Source organism: Suncus etruscus, chromosome 14 (assembly GCF_024139225.1).
Source record: "Suncus etruscus isolate mSunEtr1 chromosome 14, mSunEtr1.pri.cur, whole genome shotgun sequence".
Lineage (NCBI taxonomy): Eukaryota > Metazoa > Chordata > Mammalia > Eulipotyphla > Soricidae > Suncus > Suncus etruscus.
Window position 1 is genome coordinate 71,331,934 of NC_064861.1, and position 25,837 is coordinate 71,357,770.

At 46.4% G+C, this 25,837-nt stretch overlaps 1 protein-coding gene and 1 non-coding gene across 2 annotated transcripts in view; one reads left to right on the plus strand and one right to left on the minus strand.

The window, feature by feature from the left end:
* Positions 1-25,837, plus strand: part of WWOX (WW domain containing oxidoreductase) — a 646,006-nt gene that overhangs the window by 503,118 nt on the left and 117,051 nt on the right. The window lies entirely within an intron of this gene.
* On the minus strand, positions 14,383-14,515 carry LOC126028765 (small nucleolar RNA SNORA51). Its single transcript, XR_007502481.1, has one exon. It is a non-coding gene; the product is annotated as a small nucleolar RNA SNORA51 (small nucleolar RNA).

Sequence of the window (25,837 nt, forward strand, 5' to 3'; positions counted from 1 at the left end):
CCCGTGGGGGCTGTCAGTCCCACAAATCCCTGGACCTCTAAGAGCCCTCTGCAGACAGAGCTTTTCATTCTGCTCAGAGGAGGGAAAGTCTTGGAGCATCACCCCATTCTCTCCAGAGTCCAGGCTCCCCTGGCCCAGATCCCATAACTGACACCATTTTTCTGCTCACAGGAGATTCTGCTTCATCTCGCCTGTGAGCTGGTTTGCTCTGATTTTGCACAGGGCTTGTGCCCTTTGCCCAGTGCAAATGCACCTCTACAAACCAACTCCAGCTCTGGCTCCCCAGGCGTTCACTCTGCCCAATTTACAAGGATAGCAAGGAGATAGTAAGAGAGGGTGGACCATTGGCAAATCCCCTTTTATTTCCTTTGATTTGGGGGCCACACCTGTGAGCGGTCAGGAGTTACTCCTGGCTCTGCACTCAGAAATCACTCCTGGCAATGCTCAGGGAACCCTAGAAGATGCCAGGATGGAACCCAGATCAGCCGCATGCAAGGCAAACACCCTCTCCACTTTGCTTCAGCCCCAATAACCCTTTTATATGAAGAGTTGTGGTAGGGAATGCCTCCCACCCTTCCCACCTCTCCCTGACCCCCCAAAAGAAAAGAAATCTATGCTGCTCACGGAGAAGAAAAAGAAATCAAAGAGACTCGTGACAAAACACCCAAGTAGGCATAGTTTTTCAGGTCTTTGCTGGCACAACATTTCTCCATCTCCAACATATGTACCACAGTGGTGCCGCCGCTGAGCTGTGTCCTCACTTGCTGCTCCCGCAAAAAAAAAAAAAAAAAAGCAGCTTTGCTTGTTTTCAAACACCAGCAGCCCCCGCGGATGGCAGGGCAGGCGCAGATCTGCTCGCCTCGGCAGCCCGGGCCTCAAATGTGCGGCTCTGGCAAGTCATGTCTGCTGAGATCGCTGCCTGCCACCGCCGGGCTGGCAGCCGCCTCCGCCGTCCCACCATCTGTTTCTCCAACGCGGGCTCTTCCGCATACACATATGTTCGGAGGGGCTTTCTGTGGGGGGTGGAGAATGGGGAATGCTTATCCCCCACTCCTGAGGGAAGAGGAGGAGGGAGGAAGTGTCCAGACTTAAAGCAAAGTGAGAGGGGTCAGAGTGATAAGACAGTGGAGTGGGCCCTTGACTTGTATGTGCGACTGACCTGGTTCGATCCTGGGCATCCCTTAGGGTCCCCTGACGAACCATCAGAGTGATTCTTAAGAGCAGAGCCAGAGTAAGTCCTGACCACAGCGGGTGTGGCTCCCCCCACCAAAAAAAAAAAGTTAATTAATTGAAAAGAAATAATGTTTGAAATACCTGCCTCCCATCTCCAAAGGGGATGAGTAATGTTCTAGGATCTTTCAAAACTGTGCTCCTGTTGGCATAGAGGCAGCAAGGCATCTGTATGGGGACAGATCACCAAGAAGAGAATAGCATGGAGTTTTTTCTGTCTTTTTGATCAGGTAATATTCTAGAGAATGGTTGAAAATCAAGGTCTATATTGCCTGTGTGTCTCCAGAGGGGTGAGGTCCGGACTTCCTTAATCAGGATTTTAATTGACTTGACATATTCATCATCCTTTTCACTTTCTGGTGTTCACTGGGGCACTAAGAGCACAGGATTCCAGGGGTGCCTGAGAAATCCACTCTCCTAGATCTGGGGGGGTCCCAACCAAGAAGGCATGGGTGGAGTCCCTCAAGCATGAGTTCTCCTTTTCCCTCCATTCTGTTCCATTCCCTCTGTCCCTAGATCTGCCTTCCTCAGGATGCCCCCAGAGGAAACACTCAAGGCAGGGCTCCAGGGAGGACAATCAAGATGGGGCCCAGGTGTGGGCTGGAGACTGGAACAGGAGTTTTGTGCAAACTTTGATGGCAGCTTCCAGAAATTTCTGAATCCCCTGCAGCCCAGTATCTGGAGTTTAGTGGTTTCTTTAAGAAAAATCACTGGGGTACGGAGCAAATGTGGCTTAATAGCATTTTTTGCTTGTACCCCAGCACAAGAGCGTGGCACTGAAATGTTGAGCTTTTCCTCTCCTCCATCCCAAATTTCTTAGACTTTTCTATCTTGCCTCTACCCCAACCACATTGTCTCACTGAGTTTTCCTCTTTCTTTCTTTCTTTCTTCTCTTTCTTTCTTTCTTTCTTTCCTTTCTTTCTTTCTTTCTTTTCTTTCTTCTTTCTTTCTTCTTCTTTCTTTCTTTCTTTCTTTCTTTCTTCTTTCTTTTCTTTCTTTCTTTCTTTCTTCTTTCTTTCTTCTTCTTTCTTTTCCTTCCTCCCCTCCCTCCCTCCCTCCCTCCCTCCCTCCCTTCCCTTCCTTCCTTCCTTCCTTCCTTTTCCTTTCCTTTCCCTTTCTTTCAGATTAATTGTTTTTAATTAAATCACCATGAGTTACAGAGTCAAAAATAGTTTGATAGTTTACTTTCTTTTCAGAAACCATGTTTTGCAAACTATTTCTGAATGGGTATCAGGCTAATATGTTACTTTCCCTTCATTTCCAGTTTCTTGTCCAAAGTGATCATTTCCAACTATTTATTACTGTCCTAGTGGTCTCTTCTCTGTCCTAACTGCACCCCCCCAACCCCATAATTTCTATTGTCTTTGGCTATCATTCTCTTAGTATGGGGCTTGTTTTGTTTTGTTTTCTTTTTATTTCAGATTCTGCAGATGAGTTTGATCATTGTCTGTCCTTCTCTCTCTGACTCATCTCAACTCAGCATGATTCACTGGCATTTCTTGAGGGCAGGACTTGGAGGTTTTATGCCTGTTCCTCTGGGCTCCAAGTCGAGCTTGGAAGGAACATCAGATGTATTTGTGGAAGGGCGACTCTTTTGAAGTTAAAGGGTGTTTTCCAAGAAGGGGCTGAGACAGGCATCTGGAAAAAGATATGGTTAAGCGCTGAGAGTGAATCAATCAGGCCTTAAGAGCTGTGCTGAGTTTAAAGCATGGGCCTGGGGTTTATGAGCTCAGGTACTGGCCAGCGCCTCAGTTTCTTAGTATGTGTAATGGGTACAAGACGGAAGAGCAGTACCCCAGTGGCAAACACAGACCCTGCAGATGGGGCTTCCTCGTTGCTGTGTTAACGGTGTGTTTCCTCTCAGAGACACTAGCTTGGGGACATAGTGCTGGGCTTCAACAGAAAGCAAAGCTGCAGTTTGATCCTAAGGATGGGTCTGGGTAGCTGGGTCACTAGGGGTGAGTGAAAGATTGGGGAGTTGAGATGAAACATCCTTTTAACTACCGAGAATGCTCATGGGCATCCCCAAGAGAATTAGAGCTTTTTTTATTTTATTTTTTGTTTGTGTGATTTTGGGGCCATACCCTGTAACGCTCATGGGTTACTTCTGGCTATGCGCTCAGAAATCACTCCTGGCTCTGGGGACCACATGGGACAACCGAGGATCGAACCAAAGTTGGTGCTGGATCTGCCACATGCAAGGAAAATGCCCCACCACTGTGCTATCACTCCAGCTCTGAGAATTGGAGTTTTTCATCAGAAATCCCATTCTCTTGCCTGCTCCTAAGCTTTGGGGGACTGTGGCCATGTGCCCTGGTGGCTTTAAGTTCATGCATCCCATGTAGCCTGTACAAAATAGTTGGTTGTATTTATTATTTTGGTTTTTTTTGGGGGGGTCACACCCGGCGGCACTCAGGGGTTACTCCTGGCAGGCTAGGGGGGTGCCATATGGGATGCCGGGGATCGAACCCGGATGAGCCACATTGCAAGGCAAAGGCCCTCCCTACCGTGCTATCACTCCAGCCCCTGTAGCTAAGTATTTCTTTAAGGGCTATTGTAGCGTCTCTTCTGGTGGAGCAAAGGATTTGTAGCAGAGCCCAGCATGGAACTTGAGTGTTTTGCAACGCCAGATATTGGTGCCAAGCTAAATTAGTGCCTGCAGTTTGTGTTTAAGGCAATTATATAGTGTGTAATACCCAGTAGAGAAATTAAAGCAAAGTACATTTTGCCCATAGAGATTATCCTCTCAGTTGGATTTATTTTAAACAAGTTTTTGCTCCTTATACATTAAGGTACATGCAATAAATCACTTATGTAATAAACTATGCTATATTACGGTGGGGGGTGTGACCGAGTGGATAGAAGGTGGAGGAAGGTCCGGTGGAAGCTGACCTCAGGCACGGAGGGAAGGAGGATGGGGTGGGGAACACAGTTGTGGGGAAGGAATTTGGAAGGGGAATCCAGTGTGGCTCCCTGTCCCCCAAGCAGCTCAGAGAGGCTGTCGCTTATGTAATAATTCCAGCAAAGGCGCTTCTGAGACAAGACAGTGAGCTGGTTTTGCTAGAGCAGCCTCTCGGCCTGTCTTAATTACCTGCAGGGAGGGTGGAGGGGAAGGATGCAGGATTTTATTAAAGATGCGAAAATGGGGCGTGGGGGGGGGTCAGGTCACTGCACCCTTGGGTGATGGGAATGTCCGCCATTATAAATAATGCTAATAATAACCCAGGGCACTCTCTACCTCTGAGGGAGGAAATTGGGGCGTGTGTCCTTGGGAACAAGGAAACCGACTGAAGTTGTGCTATGGGTCTGAGACCCAGATACTGTGGGTTGGTTGTCTAGAAGAGTTTGCTTCCTACAGCCGCTCTGGCACTCGCTGAACAAGGCCACTTGATTTTGCTTTGTTTTAGGGCAGCAGATTCACTATTTCAGTTTCTTCTGATTAATCCCCAGCTATGTGTGTTCATGTGTGTGCTGTGTGTATATGTGTGTCTGTATATACATGTGTGTGTGTGTGCGCGTGTAGCCCTCATCAGCCGCTTTGGAGAGAGATGCTGTATCTCTTCTTCCCATTTCACAGAAGGGCAAACTGAGTCTCAGTTACACTCCCAGTGACACCCACCCCCCCAAAAAAAATACCTCCATCTGGAACCAGATCTACCTTCCAGTTAGATAGGTAGATCTGGTTCCAGGATCTCCACTGTGCTCACTAAGGTATGAACCTCCTCTACATAGAGATTTGGAAGATCCCTTTGTCATGACCCATGACCACAGAGGTCTCTAGGGTGGGTCTGCGAATCTCCAAGAGCCCTTTGTGTGCTACAGGCACCCCAGAACACTCCCAGTCCCTGGAGTCTGCACAGGGAGCTTCTCCCCACCTCAGGGACCCTTTGAAAGCCCAGATGTTCCCTGGTCCCCACTTGTGTTTACACTGGAGCAGGGACAGAGGCGCTGGTGGGCTTGTGGGTAGGTCGTCCGAGTATTTGGAAAACACTGGGCGTCCAGCTGTGTGTGTTTTAGGTTATATTTAGCCTTAAAGGGAAAGTTTCTTCCACCTCAAGGGGCTCAGCATGGACATCTGCACCCCCGGGAATTTGCTGTAGTTGGGCACCTGGGTGAGGTTTTTATTATGTGTAATTTGAGGGCTGGTGGTGGGGTGATGAGGTGGTATTATTCCTCTGGCCTTGCCTCATATCCTCATCTCCTCTTGAGCCTCAGGGAAGTTGAACCATTTCTATCCCTAAGTTTAAGGAGAGGAAAGGGGTACAGCAGGGCAGGGCAGGAGGAGGAAGTCCACACTCGCACTTGCCCTCTTTGGGGGGCCCTGAACTGGGCAGAGTGGCCCAGTTCCATAGGCCCACTGCTTTGGGGGTCCTGGAGCCCCCATGCAGCTTTGCTGCTCCCTATTTTCCCTCGAACCACCTTACTCTGTGTGAGGCTATGGAGGGGTACTTGACTCCTCCCAAAATCCTTTGCTCCACAAGCTCCACCTAAGATTGGAGCTCAGGAGGATGGGTTTGGTGCAGGGGCTCATGATTTTGGAGCCAGCATTACACAGCAAGGCAGAGAGAGAGCTCTCTGATTTGAGAATTCTGGGGGATAAGAATATGTGCGGGACCAGCTCGGTTGTGCAATTGTCAATGGTGTACCTGATTAGACACTGACCCAGTAGGGCTCTCCACCTTTGCATGAGCTCACTGCCCAATTCTTGGGCCATCTTGACACTGGAGAAACCCCTTCTCCTTAGTGTCTCCTGTTACCACACCCCTGGGTGCTGACTTTCCCTGTCCTACTCATCCTCCCTTTCTACACTGCAGGGCACTTTAAGGAGGGCACCGCACATGGTAGTGGGATGCTTGGGAGGGCTCAGCACTGTCTTGGAAACCTTCAATTCACAGAGGTGTGATGGCAAGTATGTATGTATGTATGTATGTGTGTGTGTTTCCCCCATGTGCTGACCTAGCTGTGTGCAGTCCCCCCCTCCCGTGTCTTCCTGCAAAAGTTCAGGCTGCTTCTTCTGGCCTTCACTCTGTCCCCCAGGCTCCCATCTGCTCCTGCAGACCCAGACTGGTGGGGTAACCCAAGCGCCTTAAACCAGAGCCACGTGTGGCCCATCGAGCAGTGCCCCGCAGAATGGCAAAGTTACAAATGTCCCAAACTGCTGAGAGTCGGCATCATGCCCAGGGCCTGAGTCAGCACCTCGATCTTGGTTCACGCAGCTTCTCTGTTCTGGACGGGAGCAGGTCCAGCCACTGGTGAAAAGTCACTTGGACTCACGGCAAACAAGCCTTGTGTGGTTTAGGGGCATTGACTGTGGGCACTTTGAGTGCACACACTCAAGTGTGTGTGTGTGTGTGTGTGTGTGTGTGAGAGAGAGAGAGAGAGAGAGAGAGAGAGAGAGAGAGAGAATAGGAGAAGAGAAATAAGGAAAAGAAGGAAGGAGGAAGGAAGGAGTGAGGAAGGAAGGAAGGAAGGAAGAGAAGAAGGAAGGAAGGAAGGAAGGAAGGAAGGAAGGAAGGAAGGAAGGAAGGAAGGAAGGAAAGAAGGAAGGAACGAAAGAGGAGGGGAGGGAGGCAGGGAGGCAGGGAGGGAGGAAGAAAGAAAAAAAAGATGGAAGGAAGGAAGGAAATAAGGAGGAAGGAAGGAAGGAAGGAAGGAAGGAGGGAGGGAGGGAAGGTGAGGGAGGGAGGGAGGGAGGAGGGGAGGGAGGGAGGAGGGAAGGGAGGGAGGGAAGGGAGGGAGGGAGGGAGGGAGGGAAGGAGGGAGGGAAGGGAGGGGAGGGAGGGAGGGAGGAGGGAGGGAAGGGAGGGAGGGAGGAAGGAAGGAAGGAAGGAAGGAAGAGAAGGAAGGAAGGAAGGAAGGAAGCGAAGGAAGGAAGGAAGGAAGGAAGGAAGGAAGGAAGGAAGGAAAATACTGCTGGCCTAGAAGAAGGGGTATGGAGACTGTTGGGAGCTGGGGCATTGAGAGCATTGAGAGAGTGGGGAGGGACTGCCAGCCCACTTGAGAGTTGGCAGCAATCTCGAGGCTCCCGCTTGAGTTAAAGTCTGGCCAGGGCTCTGCAGAGGGGAGGCCGATGATGTGAGATTTCTCACTCCATCTAACTCTATCTCACTAATGCTCACTCGATCTCAGGCCCTGCACCCAGGCTTCACCCCAGCCCAGCACCCAGACAAGGTGAACAGGCGTGGAGGGGGCAGCCGCCTGTTCCCCCTTGGAGACCCCTGAGGCTTTTGGCTTTGCCCATAGAGCCCAGTAAAAGCATGTGGACTAGTGTCCCACCAGAGGGCATTAACTTTGTCCTAGGGCTGAACACATTTTGAAGAGAATGTGATCCTCTGCACATGAGCTTATGGTGACTGCAGACATACTCCATAATAAAGCAACCATTAAGCTCAAGATTGGAATTTTGGGGTGGCAGGGCTCTGAAACCATGCCCTTTGGGCTTAGGGATCCACTTCCAGAGATATTCAACCATAAGAGTTGGACATTTCAGTGCCAGGGCTGAGGCCACAGAGGTATTTGAGCCAGAGTCACACCTGGTAGCACATGGGAACAAAGCACATACCCCTGACCACTGATCCATCTTCCTGGTCTGTATCCCAATCACTGAGCCATATCTCTGGCCCCATATCTCTACCACTTAGTAATCTTCCTAATCTTCTTGGCCCCATATCTCTATCACTAAGCTATCTCATTGGCCCCATCTCTCAACTATTGAGCCATGTCCAAGGCCCTTATCTTGACCACTGAGCCATCTCCTTGGCCCCATATTACTAACTTCCTTTAGCTGCTACCCAGCCCCTTATTCCCTTGATCTCCTAAACCCAAGTGCTTTTATCCATCATTCCTCATGACCTACACCCATCTCCAAGTCTGGATTCTCTCCGAGGCACCATCAGAGCATTCTCCCATGCAGAGCTGGGCTCCAGGTATGAATCCACATAGTCTCTCTCTGGCTCCATCTTCCTTTTGCTATGGCTTTATCCTCATATCCCAGGACTCTCTGGAATAATTGGGGTGGGGTCCCCAGGATCACAGTATGGAGAGAAACCCATCATGGTCAGGTGGGCAACAGGCGTGGTAAAACCTGTATACATACCGCACCTTCTCTTCCTTTACAGCATCCCAGGGGGCTAGGCAGCCAGCAAACCCACAGAATGCTTGGTCTGTGAGACAGGATTTTAATTTTATGTCTCTGCAGACCCCGACGAGTAGGTGAGGTAGTGGGCAGTGTGTGGTCTGGCATTAGTCCAAGGGCAGGGCGTGGAGATCAGGGCAGGGCTGAGGAATGGTACAGCAAAGGACCAGCTAGTCCCTGAAGTGGGATGGTCATGCCTTCTTCTGAGGGCCAGGAATCCCCTTTTCTTCATGTCACCTCCCCAGGCAGACTCCATAAGGTAACTTCAAGTTGGGGCACCTGGATCAACCCCTCTTCCTCTTCCTCTCCCTCTCCAATGACCAGAGATGTGGCTTGTCATTGCTCTGGACACTCAGCTCAAGAGTTGAGGGGGGTAAAATCTCTCCCGACCAAATCTCTCACCCCACTTAAGCTGATTTTGGGCCACGGGGACCCATTTATCCATCCAAGTTGACTTGGAAGAACCAAGCAGAAAACAGGTCTGGGAGTGCCCTGAAGCAAAGCAATTGCAGGTTGATTTGCTACTTTTATGATCTCATTTCTTGTTATTTTCTGTAGCCAAATTGCCCAGGACATAGCAAAGCTGGGTGTCTCTCTTTAGCCTCCCTCCCAAGCATTTGTAATCATATCCTTTTTTATTGGGTTCCTAGGCCCTGGGATGACCCCCCTCAACCCCAATACTGTGCCCAGAGAGGGTGAGAAGATGGTCGGAGACCCCAAAGGGTTTTTTCCTCCTCTCTTCCCCTCATCAGTGCTTACACAGAGCTGCTGCTTGGGCAGAAATTTGTAAGACAAGCTGTCAATTTCCCAGTGCAGGAATCACAAGCATTTCCACTTAAGGAGGGCCCTAGGTTTTTGGCATGTTTGAAGAGTTCCCAGCATTTCTTGGGAAGTGGTGATCCTGAGTGGGGTTGCAAGGACAGAAAGGCTGGAGATTACCACTCCCAATCCCTGACTTATGCTCTCAAGGTTCTTTTTCTGGTTGGCTTCTGCCAACCTTGGGGCCTTAACACATTAGGAATGCCTTCCTGTTTCCCATTGTGCATGGATGGAACAAACATCTTGGAGACTTCAAATTTCCTCAAGATGTCTGTGTTTTCCTGGAGCAGACCTCAATTTTCCATGGCATGGAAAAAATGTAAATGATGCCACATGGGATGATTTGAGGATTGCAGCTGAGGGTGCATGTTCTCTTGAGAGCCACCCCACTGGCCACCATAGATGCCTTCACCTGGGCAGTGCCCAATTTAAGTTGTATCTGCTTCATCCCTGAGTGCATCTCCACAGGATGATGTGGCATGGTGTGGCGTGGCATGATGTTTCTTCTAGGAGAACATGGCGCTGGTTTTAGAGTTAAGGTGAGACAAAGGTTGTACCAGGAAGTTTCTTGCAAGTTTTGGTTTGGGTCATCCTGACACTCCCTTCCCCGCCTCTTTTTAGCAAATCACAGGAAGATTGTGAAGCCTGCATCTTTGGTCTGTAAGCCACGACTGACTTTTTCCCAAGAGAGTTGATAGTTAGGACATGATAAAATTCACATGGCAGGAAATAACAAGTCAAGTTTGGTCAAATGCATGTATCCAGGTCACAGAAACACTCAAGATTATGGGGTTTGTTTTGTTTTGTTTTGTTCTTGGGCTGTTCCCAGCAGCAGTCAGGGGTTATTCCTGGCTGTGCACTCAGGAATCACTCCTATAGAGTTCAGGACCATCTGGAATGCTGGGTATAGGACATGGGCCAGTCACATGCAAGGCAAATGTCCTCCCGCTGTATTATATTTATTGCTCTGGCCCCCCTCGAGGTTGTTATATCTAAATATGAATATTTAATATGAATGTGTATATTTATGTATAGCAAGAATTCTGAGTTTTCTGATAGTCACAGTGAAAACAGAAAGGAAGGCAATTATCTAGTTTACTGGTCACCAGGAAAGGGAAAATAAATGTTTCAGCTTTTTGAACCAAGAAGGATCAAGACCCTCAGGCATCTCCTGGGTTGAGCATCATAAACTGTGATTCCATGATCCTCCCTGAGCATCTGTTTCCTTCTCCAGGCCCAGAATATTGGCTCCACAGTGTGAAATCGACAGTCATCTCTTTTCTGGTCATTGTAACAGGGTAAATTATATCTGATGGTAGTTAATTAAATACCTAGTCATGCTCTGGAGCCAAAGCCAAATAGTGCTCCGTAAACATTATGATTTGTCAGTAATCAATGTGATTTGTATAATTTGTGAGCAATCAGATACTTGATCCAAAAGCAGATAGATGATCGACTCGCCAGGCCTAGCTCAAGAGAAATCACCCCCCACACACACACACACCCTACCCAGACTGGGTCTACACAGGCCCACCTGATAGAGAGAAGAGCTTTGACGATGGGTCTGATGAATCAAATTAGTGGTTTGGGGGCAGTGGGCTGTTTGTATTGATCTAGTGAAATAGATCATTGTCGGCTTTGAGGTCATGTTCTACCAGATGCTGCCATTTCAAAGCCAAAGAGATGGTTGCCAATAGAGAAGACTCATCTGATCAATGCGGCCGCCATCTTTACATGGAATCATCTGGAAAGGGATTGATTCCATAGATGTGTACACCAGCATTTGGTTCTCAACCAACAGATGAGTGCTAAGTACAGTACTTTGGATTGTGGAGGGGGGGTTAGGGGGAACGAAGGGGGGGTTCTTTTTTCTTGAGTCCAAGTCTATGATGCTTTATGTAAATAATCAGGAAATAGGCACATGAAAAGGTGGCATGACAGGAAACTCAAAATAAACCCCTTTGGAAGAATCAGGGTGGGGGAGGAACAGAAAAGAATGTAAGTGAGTGGCTCCCTATCCTGAGCTCAGGAACTGGTGTGTGAGTGCTGGGTAATAAGGCAGACATGAGCTCTCTAGTGTTCCAAGATGAGTATATGCTGAGCAGACTCAGAAGTATTAAATCCTGGTTCCCTTTCTCTTTACCCACCTTCTCAGGTGATTCTGAGGCCTTTTACAGGCAGCGATCTGGCCCTCTGGTATGTGATGAGGCATATTAGAAGGATCAGAGAGATAAGGCACTCTCTTTGCACCTGTCCAACTTGGATTTGATCTCTGGCACCCTCTATGGTTTCCTGGCACCACCAGGAGTGATCCCTGAGCACAGAATCAGGAGGCAACCCTGAGTCCACCCAGGTATGTCCTAACCCCTCCCCTCATCACTAATTAGAAAATGAGCCACCACAGTGATGTTGAACGGTTTCACTGTGCCCTGGATCTAGACCAGGCAGGCAGCTTGGAAAGCAGAGATTTTTTTTTTTAAGCCAAGGACTATGGTAATGAGCTTAGCTTGACAGGGGGCCCAAGAGGATTCTCACAATCAATTGGTGGGTGACTAAGAAGGTCACCCCAAGTTGCTCATTGTGCAGAGAGGACCAGAAGTGACAGAAGCTGCAGAAATTTGGGTTCAGAACAGGCAGATGAATTTTTTTTTTCCTCCTCCTCCTCCTTCATTTCAGTCCCACTGCAACTTGTGTCTCTAATGCTGGCCCTTTGCTTGCTCTATCAACAATGGGTTTGTCTCACTACCTCTGCTGGCTGGAGGGGAGGAAAGAGAGGATCTTTATATGTCCATCAGGTTAGTGGAAATGCATGAAAATGGTTTTGAGGATGCTCTGACCCCCTCTGAAAGACCTCCTCTGAGCACCTGGCTCTGATTTCCAGGATGCAAATTTGGGGAGACAGATACAATAGCCCCAATTCCTCTCTCTGAGTCGTACCCCCTAGGGGTGTAGGGGGATTCTGCACCTCATTTGTGTCTAGATCCTAGCAGCAGGGTCTCCCTCTCAGAGGTGCTATCTGCTGCCCCCCCAACTGTCACCATCAAACACAGACTCACAGATGATCTTACACCCCCAAGTGCCAGAAACAGATGATCTAACAGCCAATGTTCTTCCTAATTAACCCATTAAATCACGAGCCTCTTAGCGGGTCCATTAGCTGCTAATGATCAAAGGAGGGAGGGAAAATGCCATTTTTGGGGGAAGTCTGGTGATAGCAGTGACAGGCGGGGAGGACCCCACAGGGTTTCACTAGGAGGATGGGCTCTTGATGCTTCTAAGGCAGCTCCCAAATGAGCACAGGAACTTCCGCTTAGGACCTTGAGCTGCGGGGGTCAGCGCCTCTTTTTAGAACTCTTCCCCGAAGACAGGTAAAGCACTTGCTCTCCTGCTGGTGGCTGCTTCTGGGTAAAACCATGGTGACAGGAAGAGCAGCAGCAGTAACACAGAGTGGGGGTGCAGGAGGAATCTCTGGAGATGTAGTCTCCAGCTCTGCCCGAATGAGCCTGCCTATACACAAAGCTCCCCCTGCATCAGATGGTCATGCCCATCGGTAGTACCTGCTTAGGAGCCCTTTGGGCAGATGGAACAGGAGCTTGGGTTGCAGCTGTCACAAGACGTGTGGGCACTCAAGTCTAGAGTGAGCCAGGCAGTGCCAAGCTGTACCCTTGGCTGGGGCAGGACCGTGAACAGCACTAGGATCAGAGCTACAGACTGGCACACGCATATAGTGATGGGAGGCCTGCTCAGAAGCAGGAAGCGGAACTTAAGGGACTTTCAGTCCTCTGCACCCTTCCCAGATGTTCACTGGCAATTCCATCCTTCCTTGGACATGCCCCCACAGCAGGAGGTGAAATAAAGCCGAGTCCTGCCCATCTCTGCCCACCCCGCACCCTGTCACAGCCTCTCCGCCGGGAGCCGAGTCCCATTATATTCTGGCCGCATCTGTCCCTGCTGCTGCTGCTGCCGAGTGTTCCCGCTTTTTCCAATAATATCTTTGCAGGACAAAGAGGCCCAGGGACAGGGACAGACTCCAGGACGCCCGTTCCCAGTTTTAATTACCAGTGTTCGTGGCTGCGGCATCCGTGTAATTGGGGGGCTGTTGTACGCCAGATAATAAGCACGGCTGTGAGGGGCTGAAATCCGAGGAGGAGGGAAGGAAGGCCACGCAGAGGCAGCAGCAGCAGTCCCTTCCTTGGGCCCCCCCCTGAATCTGGGACAGGGGTACACAAGCCACAGCTTTGCTCAAGAAGCTTAGTAGGCTGGAGGGGCTGGCTGAAGCCATGGCTTGACACTTTGCAGCTTCCTCATCTTCCTCTTCCTCACCTTTCTCTTGCCCGGTTCCCTGGCTTGAAAAGTTCATTTGAGCATTGGCCTGTGTGGCTGCCACAGTGGGGTGTGGACAGGCTGAAGCCAGATGGCACCATGAGGGAATTGCAGTGTACCAGGCAGGTATGAGTGCTTGGTGTTGTTGGCTCGTGGGAAATGGGGTGCCACCACCATTGCTGTCTGAGGAGATGAGTGGATATGACCAGAGAAGGGGGCATGGCAGGCTGCCATGTGATGGGTTATGTGTAGCCCCTCTCTGTCCTCTGTTCACTCTGCTTTGTGTCATTCTCTGTTGGACTTCCATGTTGGAGAAGTCACGCCTGCCCGTGACATCTTGGTTTCCAACTAGGAGAATAATGAGGCATGTTCTATATTTCTGGGGATACCTTGGAGTCATAGAGATCTGAGAGGAAAGAGTGGCAGGACCTTGGAAGAGTCCCCCATGGGGAGGCAAGTGACGGGCGATGGGAGGAAGTCATGTTTCTCTTTGCCAAAACCAAGCCTGGACTCATGCGCGGGAGGAAAAGGAACAGCTTTTCTGGAGATGGTTTTTGAGGTTGTCAGGACCTTCTAGAAACATGCATTGTCCTAAAGTCAGGAATAGAGGTTATCATCGAGGTTTTGTGACAGTAGAGAGTGGGGGGGTACAAAAGAAACTTCTAACAATTTTGTCTTTGTGGGTCTAGAAAAATAGTACAGGAGTCTGGGCATTTTCCTTGCATCTCTCCAACTGCAGTTTGAACCCAGCACCTTCTTAAACTTCCCTAAGCACAGACTCAGGAATAGCCCCTGAGCATCACTGGGTGATGCCCCAAAACCACCTTTTCTTTACTGCTGGTGATGCTACTCAAGGCAGGAAAGTACATATTTTTTTTTGTCCCCCAATTCACAATACATACCCGGCAAGGGGCCTGTGTTGAGGTGTATATGGGGTTCCTTTACTGTACCTCCTCTTTCTATACAGCCAGTGTAAAGAACACAGCCTGTGGTAAGATTTGGGAGGCCTTATCTTATCTTTTATTTATTTTTTTTTTCTTCAGAGCAAACTAAAGTTGTTTTTTTTTTTAAAGTAAGAATTCATTTAAAGGACAAAATTGATTAACATAATGAGGTAAACTAATATAACATAATATAGTGACATAACATAACATATAATATAATTGATATAATAATAATACATGTAAGTCAAAGAAAATTTCTGATTAAAAACACAATTTTTTTTTTTCATAATGGCTTACATATCTTTCACTGTAGTATTTTGGGTACATATTCACATTGAATCAGGGGAATACCCATCACCTAATATGTCCTCTTCTCAATCAAAAATCAAATATGCTGAAAATAAGCAGAATCCTGTCTAGAGGCTTCCAACCTCAGTTTGAGAGAGGATGTGAAAAAAGTAATTAAAATACCACAACAATACACACAAAAAAAATATCGAATTAAATAACCGATAAGCACCACAGCAATAAAGACAGGCACCACACAATAATCTCGGTTCTGAAATCAAATCATACTCAAGTGCAAAAAAGAAAGAGAAAGACAAAACAAAATAAAATAAAATAATATTGGAGACATCAACCGTAATCTCCACACCAAAATAAAGACGTCAAAAAAAAATAGATCATTTATTCTCCTCTTGCTGCTTTCGTGGTATGTGGAAGACTTCTACTTTATCTTGGATGGTAAAATCAGACCTGTTTCTAAAGATCTTGGTGGCTGTGCAGATCAGGGAATGGAGTTTATGAAGTCTTTCTTTGTGGTTCTAGCAGTTATGCTTCTTCAATGTCATTTTTTTTGTTTTTTATGTGTTCTAGGTGTTTCAGAATAGTGCTACCATTCTGTGTTTTTCTTTTGTCTTCTGACTTACTTCGTTTAACATAACATGATCTAGGTCCATCCACGTTGCTGCAAAGTCTGTGATTGTATAATTTCTAACTGCCATGTAATATTCCATTGTATATATGTACCACATCTTAATGATCCATTCATCTGTTGTTGGACATCGAGGTTGGTTCCAAGATTTGGCTATTATACTGAGTGCTGCAATAAATAGTGGGGTGCATACGTATTTTGGAATGAATGTCCTTCCATCTTGGGGATATATGCCTAGGAGAGCAATTGCTGGGTCAAATGGCAGCTCAATTCTAAGTTCTTTGAGCACTCTCCAGACTTTTCTCCATAGATGTTGGACCAAGGGGCATTCCCACCAGCAATGAATGAGAGTTCCTTTCATACCACATCCTCTCCAACAAAGGTTGTTCCCATTATTTTTGATATGAGCCAACCTCACTGGTGTGAGGTGGTATCTCATTGTTGTCTTGATTTGGATCTCCCTGATGATGAGCGAAGGTGAGCATGTTTTCATGTATTTGTTGGCCATCCTTCTCTCTTCCTCAGAGAAATGTCTATTCATTTCGTCTCCCCATTTTTTTATGGCTTCGTTTGGTTTTGAAGGGCTCAGGTTTCTGAGCGCTTTGTATGTTCTAGATATCAGCCCTTTATCTGATATATCAAGTGAAAAGATTTTTTCCCATTCTGTTAGCTGTCTTCTTGCATTAAGTAGGGTTTCTTTTGCCATGCAGAAGCTTTTTAGTTTGATATAGTCCCATTTGTTTATAGTTGATGCTAACGTTTTTGCCATTGGTGCTCCATTCTCAAAGACCCTTTTGATATAAAGGTCTTCGAGTGTTCTGCCTATTTTATTCTCGATAAACTTTATAGATTCAGGTCTGATTTCCAGATCTTTGATCCATTTTGAGTTGACTTTTGTATAAGGAGTGAGATATGGGTCGATTTTCACTTTCGTGCATATGAGTTTCCAGTTGTACCAACACCATTTGTTGAATAGGCTTTCTTTGTTCCATTTCATATTCTTGCCTCTTTTATCAAATATTAGTTGGCTATATATCTGGGGGTTTATGTCTGGGAATTCTGTTCTAATCCACTGGTCTGAGGTCCTGTCTCTGTTCCAGTACCATGCTGTTTTTATTACTATGGCTTTATAGTATAGTTTCAAGTTAGGTAAGGAGATACCTCCCAACTTCTCATTTTTCAGAATGTGTTTAGCTATCCTGGGTCTTTTATGGTTCCAAATGAATTTTATAATTGATTGTTCTATTTCTTTAAAGAATTGTGCCTGGATTTGGATAGGGATTGCATTAAATCTATATAGCAGTTTGGGTAAAATAGTCATTTTGACTATGTTAATTCTACCTATCCATGAGGATGGGATGTTCTTCCATTTCTTTAGATCGTCTTCAATTTCTTTCTGAAGTGTTTTGAAGTTTCCCTGGTATAGATCTTTCACTTCTCTTGTAAGGTTGATTCCTAGGTATTTGATATTTTTTGATACTATCTTAAATGGAATTGTATTTTTAATCTCTCTCTCCTCAACTTCATTGTTTGTATATAAAAACACTACTGTCTTTTGTGTATTGACTTTGTATCCAGCCACTTTACTGTATTGGTTGATTGTTTCTAGGAGTTTTTCTGTGGATTCTTTAGGGTTTTTGATGTATATCATGATATCATCAGCAAATAGAGCTAGCTTGTGTTCCTCTTTCCCTACTTGAATTCCTTTGATTCCCTTCTCTTGTCGGATTGCTATTGCTAGGACTTCTAAGGTTATATTGAATAAGAGTGGACAGCCTTGCCTAGTTCCTGACCTTAGTGGGAATGCTTCTAGCTTCTCGCCATTAAGTATAATGTTGGCTGTAGGCTTTTCATAAATAGCTGTAACTATCTTAAGGAAGGTGCCTTCTAACCCTATTTTGCTGAGTGTCTTTAACATGAACGGATGTTGGATTTTGTCAAACGCCTTCTCTGCATCGATTGATATGATCATGTGGTTTTTGTCCTTCATGTTGTTGATGTGGTGTATAATGTTGATTGATTTGCGTATGTTGAACCAACCTTGCATTCCTGGGATGAATCCCACTTGATCGTGATGTATGATCTTTTTGATGAGGTGTTGGATTCGGTTTGCTAAGATTTTGTTAAGTATCTTTGCATCAATGTTCATTAGTGAGATTGGTCTGTAGTTTTCTTTTTTGGTGGTGTCTTTGCCTTCTTTAGGAATGAGTGTGATATTAGCCTCATAAAAGGAGTTGGGGAGGATTCCTGTTTTTTCTATGGTTTTGAAAAGCCTATGGAACAGTGGTAATAAGTCTTCTTGAAATGTTTGATAGAATTCACCTGTAAATCCATCTGGGCCTGGGCATTTGTTCTTAGGGAGTCTTTTAATTACGTCTTCAATTTCCTCTGAAGTGATTGGACTGTTTAGAGTTTTTAGGTCTTCCTTTTCCAGTCTTGGAAGAGGGTGTTTGTCCAAGAATCTGTCGATTTCTGGTGGGTTCTCTAGCCTAGTTGAATATAGTTGTTCATAATATGATCTCATGATATGTTGTATTTCTTGGGGTTCTGTTGTAATCTCTCCCCTTTCATTCGTGATCCTAGTGATTTGGAAAGTACATTTTATGTATGAAATGACACTTGCAATTTTAGCCAGACACAGTTTGTTCTTTCTACATTTGTTGGCTCTGATGGTCTCTTCAATGCTTTCTAGCATGATTGTGCACAATTAGCATTTCCATTGAGGGCCAGAGAGGAAGTACTTACCTTGTATGTAGCCTCCCTGGGTTCAATTCCCAGCATTCCAGTTGACCCATCCTCCTGCTCAGAGTGATCCCTGAATGCAGAACCAGGAGTAAGCCCTGAGCACCACTGGGTATCCCCCAAGAACAATAAAAACAAGGGGCCAGAGCAACATCACAGCAAAGAGGGCACTTGCCTTGCATGCGGAATACCCATGCCGATGCCAGGTTTGATTCCTAGCATTCCTTATAGTCCCCTGAGTCTGCTAGAAGTGATTTCTGAACACAGAGCCAGGAATAATCCAGAGTTCTGCCGGGTTTGGCCCAAAAATCAAATAAATAAATACAAATATAGCATAACATAACAAAAAACAACCTTTTATTTGGGAGTTTCCAGGAGTCTCTATTGCCGGTTTTCTACTCCTTTTACTATCTTTTGAATATAAAGATTACTTGGGGTCTGGAAAGAGAGCATGGAGGTAAGGCATTTGCCTTTTATGCAGAAAGACTGTGGTTCGAGTCCCAGCATCCCATATGGTCCCCTGCGCCTGCCAGGAGCAATTTCTGAGCGTAGAGCCAGGAGTGACCCCCGAGCACTGCCAGGTGTGATCCAAAAACCAAAAAAAAAAAAAAAAATATAAAGATTATGCATTCACTAAGCATGTCTTGTCATCTTTCAATTCAACAGGGTGTTTGAAAACCAAATAGAAAATTCTAGTGGAGCATACCCAGATGCCTTACTAGAATCTCAGGGTCCAAAGCCCCACAGGCTTCCTAGAAGCTTCCTAATCCCTACCCTGGGTTTAGCTATGGCTGTGACCCGAGACAAATGGTAATGAGCCCTCGAATCCAACTAGACAGATGTTTCTGACATTGCCCAACCAAAACACGCCATCGAGCCCCCAAAATGCTATTTATAAAAGTAAACTGTTCCAAAAGGAGCCAAGTGTTCCCCAGGACTTGATGAATAAGTAATGCGGTCTAATTTTCCCTTATTATAGCCATTGTTTAAAAATGCATGTTGGCCAGGACACGGGATGATTTTTGCATGACTTAGGACAACTCGGGTGATTTTCCTCCTTTTGTTTTTCTTTCCTAATTACTTGATGACTTCTTTACCCAGTGAAGCCTCAGTCCTGCAGGGCCTGCAGAGGGGCCTTTGAAAAGCCAGTAGACAAATGCCATTTTGGGTTCTCCAAGACTCCAGAGCTTCAGGCCACCCTTGGATGCTCCGACCTCTCCTTGTTAGCTGTGATAACTGAGGGCTTCTCAATACTTAGCCACTAAGAGGCTACTGGGATTCCCAGTGCTGCTGGGATCCTTAGCACTGGCTCCTCCAGAGGGTCCCCCAATATGTTACATCATTTGCTCATTTTAGATGGCTCATGCCTGGGGATCCTGCACAGGGCCTAGGGTTCAGATTCTTGGTCCAGTGCCTTCTGCTCTCTGGACTGTTTCACCCTTCTTCAAGTATCCTGTCAGCTGGGTAGCAATGGGGGTGCTGTGGAAAGGGAGAGGAACACTCCAGTTCTGGAGAAGGTTCCTCAGAAAGGCATAGAGAGTTTCCCAGACTTTCCCAGGTGGCCTGATCTTCTCAGTGAGACCCCAGCAGGGTTCTGGGCTATGTTTTGGATTTTTTTACTCACACCCAATCACCCCTTTCCTTCTAGCCCAATACATGGACCCTCTACTTTGCATTGACTTCATGTGATTTTGTTTAGCAGGTCCCCAGTGTTCCAGCAGGATACAGAGGTGGAAGAAAGAGACACCGCATTTCCAAGAATTCTGTTCTAGATGAGTCTCAGGACTTTAGATTCCTTAGTCATGGATCTAGAGAACTGAGAAAGCAACTTAAGGCATGTGTCCCCTCAAGTCCTCTCACAGAAACAGAGGATCTGGCCTTCAGGTGGCCTTTGGTGTCGATCTGTAAAATTTGCTATGATAACACATCACCCCCAACTTCACCACCCTAGCCATTCGCATGATCTCAGTGTATCCAATGTGGGATGCACAGCTAGCTCCCTTTTCTTTGGTCTCTTCCACCACCCCCATACCAGCATACAGAATCCCCACTAAGCAACCTGTACCAGCCCCTACACTTTGAACTGGACTCTGATACTATTGTTTCCTCTTGTGGTACTTTCTTCTGAGTGTGGTGCTCGGACTCATTCCCCTGGTGGTGTTTATCCTTCCAAGCCTGCATCTCTCTGCCTTGGTCTAAGGCAGGTGCCTCTGGGAATATGAGAACAGAGCTGACCCAAGGCCCTGAGGGAGAGGCCTGATTCAGATTCATGCTAAAGAAAGCAGAAGTGACAGATGGGACCATATATCGCCTTCAAAATACTGCTTTGCCCAGGTAACTGGCAGAAGCAATGCCCAGGCAACTGGCAGGAGCCACCCAGAGCAATGCTTAGGCCACTAGGGCTGGAATCTGGGTAAAAGGCTATGAGCCTGGATAGACAGGAGGCTTCTGATTCTCCATTCACCACTAACACGTGAATCCTTTTCCGAATAGAAAACTCCCACCTGGAAGGTTGTCTACACTCTACTGTAAGGTGAGTGGGAACATTCATTCTTTGTAGAAACTGGAATGTCTGTGAGGAGGTTTAGCCATGCAGGAGAGAGGCCAGTGTCAGTGATGGCCACATTTTTCCTCACACCCACCCAGCTTGCCCTGTGTCCCAGAGGGCCATGCCATGACTAACTTGTGCATTTGTTCATAGGGTAATGTAGGTATTTCTCCAAAATGCCTGTCCCCATTGCCTTCCTGTCTAAACCTGGCAATTCATATAGACACATCACAGCCTTTCCCCTCTTGACTCCTGTGTTTTTGAAGTTGACTTCCCTGCTGCTCTGAGCTCTCTTGCCAGCAATTTATTCTGCTGTGGGAGAATATCTTCCTGGGTTACCCCCAAAGGTGTTTATCTTCTCACTCTCGGGCACAGTGAATGATTTTTGTGTCATTTTAAAATTTAATTATTTAAAAATAAAAAGGCTTCTCTATCAACGCAATCCTACAAGAACTCAAGGCCCACATCAATCAGGCGGGGGAATTATTCATTGAGTCCCTAGACACAACAGTTCTTCTGGGCAATCTTTTTAGGCGAGACATGGTGCTCTCACTGAGAATACTAGAGAGCAGAACTCGATCATGGTTATAGAGAGAACTCGATTGTGCTGGTAGGGAAAATAACTTTATTGTATTAATAGAGAGTAGAAGTCCAGAGAATGAACAGGGAGAAGTCCGTCGTGTTAATAGGGCATGGAAGTCTGTTGCAAAAATAGAGAGTTGACCTCAATGTCATTCATAGAGACTAAGATTCTCTGGTATTAATAGGGAATGAAATTCTATCACATTAATAGCAGATAGAAGTTTGTTGCACTACTAGAACTGACCAAGATGGCATGAACAGATATGATTCTATCAAGTTCATAGATGCTATAGCATTCAGTCTATTTCGTTCTTGACCCACATGTAGCATTATTAGAGACAGGAAAGACAACCTTATTATTGGCATGAAGACATGGTTCCCTCCATTGTTGATTATTTCCACAAGGGAACATCTGTGGGTGTTGGACATGAACTTTACTCTCCAGGCTCATGGAACAAAGACATTATTTGAAGAAAGAAGCAGTTGGCCACTGTCTTCCCAGAGCTGATGTTCTCTATTTTGTACCTATAGCCTGACTTTCCATTACTTACAACCCACAGATGTCACTTGCAAAGCCTACTTCTCTTTCCAGAACCTTTGGTCCTCTCAATCCAATTATTTTTGTTTTGTTTTGTTTTGTTTTGAAATCACACCCAGTAGTGCTCAGCAGTAACTTCAGGCTCTGCACTCAGGAATAACTTCTAGTGTTCAGAAGTTGGTGTTCAGGGTACCATATGGGATGTTGGGGATCAAACCTGGGTTGGCTGCCTGCAAGGCAAACACCCTACCTACAATACTATTGCTACAGTTTTTCAATCCAGTTAATTACCCTCATCCTTTCTGACTTACTCCTTTGCTTCCCTGAAGTTGGACTCTCCAGGATATCTTCTGATATCCCAGACCCTTCTTTACCTGGGGGTGGTGGCATGAAAAGTGGGGGTTGCAGAGCAAAATTAGAGATATAGAAACTTCTGGAAAGCACAGCCATTTTGGGAATTCAACACCAGTTAAAACGTGTCCAGCAGTACTTATCTAGTGGTATTTCTCCAGTGGAAAGGGAGGAAAAATAGAAGCCTTTGGTTAGAGGCTTGATAGAGGCTTGGGATATCAGACTTGACTGTTATTATCAGCCTTAGATGACTTATGGTGGAAAGCTGGAAACAACATGTGATGGTCCCAGAGTGGCCTTTTCCTGAAAGATTTGCACCAGGTTCTCTCTGCTTGAGAGTTATCGGGTGTCTGAGAGCAAGGAAAGCCTCAGAAAACATGGAGCCCCTCCAGCAGCCCCCAGGTTCTTCATGGAATAGGGGAGAGATGGAATTCTTCTTCCCCTAGATCTCAGTCACAATGGTCTGCTTCTCACCTGGAAAACTGCCCCTCCTTCATTGCCCTCCACTCCTCCTTTCCAGTTCTGCACTTCACCTTCCCTGCTCACTGCCACATCCCCATCAGATACACTGGGTTTGGAAATTGGGTATTTCTTTGCTTCTTCCTTCCTAGGTGTCTTCAATGAAACCACCCCCACTGACAGCCTTTCCTTACCCCAAATCCCTGGTGCCCACACAAAAAGGCTCCATTTTACATAGATTCCCACTACAGACTTTCCATCATCTCAGGAGTTACATCTGTGCTTAGAGATTATTCCTGACAGGCTTGGGGGATGGTATGGGATGCTAGGGATCAAACCCAGGTCAGTCACATGGAAGGCAAATATCCACTTGCTGCACTATCACTCTAGCCCCCTCATTTTTAACTTTGCTTAAAATGGAAGTAAGAGCCCTAGTCATCACTCTTTCTGCCTCAGACAAGACTCTTCCAGTTCAGCACTGCCATTGCATTTCAATCTTGTCCCATAGAATTATTACCAATTGATCTCTGGGTGTTCTGCATTATTAATGACACATGGGGCTTCTGGCAAGACTTCCTGACATGTGGTTTGCTCCCAGGCACTCTTTTTGCAAGGACCAGTGTCGAGGCCTTCCTAAGCCACCATCTGCAGGGCTTTGATGTGGAAGTAAGGTGCTGGGATTGATTAGAAATGCCTTAATTGGGTGATACCGGGATCGCTTAGTGATGTCTGCAGTGGGTGGAGGAAGAGGCAGGATAGCTTGTAGGAGTTACTTATCCTTTCCCCCTCCCAGGTCTTTCCTTTCCCAGGAGACAGGACCTTGACCTTGCCAATGTGTCAGGAGATTATTTCAGCTGGGAGAAGAGAGGTTCAGGTTCATCGGAAGTGCCAAAGGGATTGTTCTGCATGAGCAGTGAGTGGTTTTCCAGGACATCTTTTCTCAATTCATTATGTTGGCTCCACTCAGCCACGTTAAATAGCTAGGTTGACTCTTCATCTTTCTGCGCTCCCTGTTGGAAAGATACAGCTTCCCCTGTGAAACTCAGCACAGGGCAGGGGAGGGGAGGACTTCTTTTTCCTGACTTCCAGTTTACTGCACCCCCTTAAGCCAACAGGGAGGAGGAGCTCGGAGCTGCGTGGACAGCCAGGTGGGGGTTCAGAGATGCAATCACACTTCTGGAATTCGAAGCTCTCTTTAGTTCTGCTCTGCGTTCAGTGGAGCAGCGCTCACGTTTGCCTGGCAAAGACCATTACTGGGGAGAAGCTGACTGGTCTTAATTCTTACTGGATCAGAGTGATGCTGGTTCTTAACAGCAGACAGAGGGCGTTGGAGGGTCTCTACCCATAGGGCTGAAAAATAGATGTGAATTGAAGAATCTCTGGACCTGGAACCCCTGCTCAAGGTCACACTGACAGCGTGTTATGTGACTTAAGTGCAAACTTGGAGTTTCCACCAGTGTTCTCGTGTTGGAAATGCTCCCTTACTGTGACACAGAGATAGGTACAAGACTCTGGCCTCCTGGTTTTTTGCAGCCTCCCCTCCCAGCCAGAGCCAGTCCCTGGCTACTCGGATGCAAATATTTCTCCCTCTGCATTTCTGCTCTAGCTACTTGATCACACCTGAGGACATTAACATGCACCAGCTGAGTCGCTCTTTTCACCAAACATCAGGCTTCTGTGTGCCTGCCTATGTCCACAATAATGCCCAGTACAGCTGAGACCAGCAGACAGCCATGCTTTGCCTTTTGATCTATGTTCTGTCCTTGGGAAGAGGGGACTCTTGGCAGCACAGGTTGCTGTGCTGGCATCCTTGGACACACTTTTACCCTCTTGCCATTGGGTTTACTTTCTCCCTGGTAATGAGTCCGGGTTGGCAGCCAAGGGAGTGGGTTCCTGAGGGAGTCTTGGGGGTCCGCATAATTTGGGAAGGATTTGAGTCACACTCAGAAGTGCTCAGGGCTTACTCCTAGCTCCATGCTCAGGAATAACTCTTGGCAGGCTAGGAGGACCCTATGGGATGCTGGGGATCGAACCCTGGTCACCTGCATGCAAGGCAAACACTACCTACTATGCTATCACTCTGGCCCCTATATAATGTAATTTTTTTGTCCCTATGAAACATGTAGGTCTTTTATAAAAAAAAATATTTCCTTACCCAACTGTGTGATCATTCCATGAATCACCAACTGGTTTTCCCTGTAATTTATTATTATTCTTTTTGGTTTGGGGCTACACCCATCAGCTCTCATGTTATTCCTGGTTCTAAGCTCAGGAATCACGCCTGGCAGGACATGGGGACCATATGGGATGCCTGGATCAAACCCAGGTGTCCATGTTAAAAGCAAGTGCCTTACCCACTATGCTATCACTCCAGTATCCTGTCCCTGTAATTTGATAGTTAAAAGGGCATTTCATAAAGTACTCATTTAAGTGGCAAAGGAATGAAAATAGTCATGATCTCACATAAGAAAGAAAACAAAGGAAACTTTTTGATTCTAATTGAGAGAGAGTGACCAGAATATTCATTTATTTGTCCTAGACTCAAACCTTCTCAAAAGATAGAAATGAAGGTTGATAAATGGCAGCATCTGGTAACTTTTAAAGCATATGATAATATTGCAACTTTTTAAAGTATTAATAAATTTTTATAACAGCAGTATAAATCTTTGGATTTTATTGCTGTGGATTCTTTTTTTTTTTTTTATGGTTCTGGGGCCACGTTGGTGGTACTCAAGTGTACCTGTGGCCGTACACTCAGTACACTCAGATCATTCCTGGAGGGTGTGGGGTTCTGCAGATTGAACCTGAGGCAGGCACATGAAGGCAAAGCCCTACCTCCTGTACTATCTCTCCAGCCGCTGCCATACAAATCTTTGTTAATAAGGAAGTCACTTTCTTTTGTTGTTTAAATGCTATAAACCCTTACATCCATACAGGGTGTAGTGTAGATAGAATATGTTAGGAGGAGAATTCTAAATGGGCATGTTATGATCCAGATATCCTTTGACTTCCCTCAAGCTGATGTTCCTTTTCCCCACAGTTAATACCTGCCACAAGGGGGATTAATAACCATGTAATTGCTACCATGTGAGGTTGAGCTTTAGCACTGGGGTTCCTGAATTCAACCTGGAGGACACCAAACTAGATATTCTGCAAGATTTTCATGGAAATTCTTGCCGTTTTGGGGGCCATACCTGGTAGTGCTCAGAGCTTACTCCTGGCTCTTCATTCA